Here is a 3,768-nt window from a genome sequence, read left to right as displayed (position 1 = left end):
TATATATATATATATATATATATTGCCTTTTTTGTTAATTTAGAATAAAATAATCTGTTGGTCATTTTTGTGACAAGACCACTTTTGAAGACACGTCAAAGGACACCTATTGCCCCAAAATTCAACATACCATGACAGAAGAAGAGTGAACAGGAAGAACGAAGAGCAAGCCAGAAATTAAACATCCAAAAAACTGTTGCTACACAAAAAAATGTATATTTAAGAAGTTATACAAAGAAAGCCCTTGAAACGTATGTGGACAAACTTTATAATGGCCACATGTGGAGATTTATGTGATTATGAGATTCAACAAGATATAAAGATCATAACTTCAAGGTTAAAAGGTCAAATTCAGTCAAATACAAACACACAAAAAAAGGAGATTTGAATAATAAAAAGTGAATAGGAATTTAAATTAATACAACCTGCACAGGATGATTGTACTGAAAACTGTGAATCTCATTGTGGTAGGTAAATAAATATATAAATAAATAAAAAATAATAATAAAAATAAATAAATAAAACAATGGGTGAAAGCGAACAAAAATGCTTATCTTTGATGGTTATTTATTTGAATATGTAAAAACTGTAAGAATAAAAAGAGTGGGGGGAGGGGGGCTTTTAGAAGGGTTATACAGGTAATAAGTTAAAGTGTGTCATGTGCCCAATTATGTCATCCACAAGAAGCTGAGCATCCATCCATCCATTATTCTTTGCTCACTTCTTCCTTTTTGGATCACAGGGATCACTGGTGCCCATGTCCAGCAGTCACTGTGTGAGAGGCGGGGACACCCTGGACAGGTCCCCAGTCCATCACAGGGACACAGAGACAAACGAGACAAACAACCATTCACTCTCTCACTCACACCTAGAGACAATTTAGAGTTACCAATCAGCCTAACATGCATGTTTATGGTCTGTGGGAGGAAACTGGAGTACCTGGAGAAAACCCACACATGCACTGAGAGAACATGCAAACTCCACTCAGACAGGTTCCTGGCCAGGATTTGAACCTGCAACTTTCTCACTGAGAGGCAACAGCTCTACCAACTGATCCACCGTGCTGCCCTTGCTGAACATCATATCCAAGCCATTATTTTTGTATAAACAGGCACAAGAGTGTAACCTTGAAGCTGAAACAGCTCACACTGCAGCTGTTGTTAAGGTCTGCAGTAAATAAACGTAAGATCATTTTTAAGAAGCGCTGACTGCTGTTGATTCACGTAGTTCTCTTCTTGCTGCTGTTTGCTCAGAACACATGGCAGTGCCCATAAACCAAACATTACCAACTTCAATTTCCAGCAGCAGAAGGAGGCAGGGACACATTGTCCACTGTTTTTGTGTTGATGATCCATCCTCTTTATAAAATCAAAAAATTGGCTAAATCTCCTTAAATCTTAAACTGAGATTATTATTTTTTTACACCTGGTACATATATATATAAAACAACAAGGATATCTGAGCTGTAATCCTTTGGTAATAATTCAATGTCTAGTGACTCATTTAAAGCTAAACTGATGTTTCTGTTGAGCTACAAAGGTCAAAAATGGCTCATTTGCCAAAAAAAATCCCTATTTTGTGTTAGGCAACTTTTGGTAACTTTATTGATTAATAGCAAAAGTCATAACACAGTATATTTGATCAAACTGCACGTTTTAATGTATTTCTTGGGAGGGCTTCTTGAAGCTGCAAGAAGAAAAGATAACTAAAATATGAAACTGTGATGTAAACAGCAAAATAAACACAATAAAACATAATAAGGGTGTTCCACACTTATTAGCATCTTTAGGGATCAAACTGGATTTTTGTTGCACTTTGTGCCGATCAGTACGTCCGTGTCCACAGTGAAGACCACTCCATCTACTAACAGCATGTTTGTTCTTCACTTGTTGCTGGATTAATTTCATCTTTTACAGAGCCACCAAGTCCAGTTCAGTATATTATCTCGTCCTGAGTAATAAAGGTGTTACATTATTACATGGACTCTTTACCGGTTCTTTCTGCGGTCAGCCTCACCCCACTGATTGCATCCTGGCTCTTCATTACTGCCCTGTCATTAGAAGACTCTCAATATTCTCTTGGCCTCGTGAGGAAAAGCTGCAGTTTGCAGCCGAAGCATCAAGCATAGCAACGAATAAACAAGAGACAGAAGAAAATAAATGTTTTCTATTGAGCAGTTAGATTTCCATACATTAAATAAACAGAAGTGATGTGAAACACCCAGCATGGGAGAAGATGCAGCGCACAGCAGCCACCTAATGGTACAATAAACCCATTACAAGAGAGGGATACTGATCATTACGCCATGTGTGTGTGTGTGTGAGAGAGAGATTGAGAGGCTCAGGAAGACACATTGAAGTGTGTTTTATAATGACTCTCAGGGAATTCATCTTTGGCTTAATGCCATGTTTAAAACCCAGTACAAAATGTAGAGTAATACCATCAGCAGTGAAGACTAGAATGTATGAGGTGCCATTAATGCTGGGATCATCAGTGTTAAGCTTCTCAGCTGCGCTGGAGGCTCAGCAGGAGCACAAATACAGGCTCTGAGGGAGAGTCCGACTGAGAGGAAGCAATCAGGATTTACTGAGGCTGAATCACATGACGAGCTTTGAAAGGAACATTTTAAACATTTAGGCTCAGTGGTGGGAAGGTTAAAATCTGCTATAGATGCTGTAGCTCTTGGAGCAACCTCAGTTTGGAGAAAACAAGTTCTGTTCTCACCAAACTGATGAGTCAGTGGCTTGTCCTAATCAAGTAACTCCAATTTTCTAAACTGCTGTTATTTACATGGAAATAATTGTTTACAAACACAAAATGCAGAGATGTCTGACAGAATCGGACTTGTTTCTGTTGCGGTGGTCCCACGACTATCTAAATGTTGACTTTCAGCTTTGTCCTCTGAGCTCAGACATGTCTCCAGATTCTTCACATATTTTCATATTATGAACTTTAGAATCTTCAGTCTTCACAATTTTCCTGAGGAGCATTATCCTGAAATCGTTTTATTTTTAGATGCAGTTTGTCAAACTGGGAAACCTCTGACCATCTTTACTTCCTATCTTCAAAATGCTCTTCTTATGCCCAGTGCTCTCACTAACTGACGGTGCTACAATATGCTCCTCCAGTTGCTCGTTTTTTAACCTCTTACATGTGTTGCTGTCATAAAATTAAAATCAACTCAAAAAGGACAATTTCTTAGTTTCAACATTTGATGTGTTTCCTGTGTCATTGTGAGATAAAATGTTTATCATTGCATTCTTCATTGCAACTTTTACAGATTTGGGATTCTACAACTGATTAACATTTGGAGTCAACTCAGGACGGACGTAGCTAATTCACATTCAGGTTCAAGGTTCTTTATTATCATTTGCATCACATGTGGTACACGAGGTGGAACAAAACTATGTACACTGGGTCCCAGTTACATCCAACAATAGCAAAAATATAAAGTGAAAAAATAAACATTAAGTAAGGATCTGAGATATAAGAAAAAAACTAAATGAACACCAAACAGTATGCTAATAGGGCTAAGATATACGCTAGTCACTAAAAGTGCAAAACAATACACCGAACAATAAGCAGCACGAACATGAGTCTGTGTGGGTGGATGAGTATGAATGAATGAATACAGCAGCATGAGATCAGCAGCATATGATCAGCAGCACATATCAACAATCAAAGTTTCATTAGTGTCTGTTTTTTTTTTCACAGTGATTCTCCTGGCTAGAGATTCATGAGTCTAACAGCCTCAGGGTAGAAGCTGTT

Source organism: Nematolebias whitei, chromosome 14 (assembly GCF_014905685.2).
Source record: "Nematolebias whitei isolate Nwh7 chromosome 14, NemWhi1, whole genome shotgun sequence".
In the NCBI taxonomy this organism is placed as follows: Eukaryota; Metazoa; Chordata; class Actinopteri; order Cyprinodontiformes; family Rivulidae; genus Nematolebias; species Nematolebias whitei.
Note: the sequence above shows the minus strand (reverse complement) of the source record.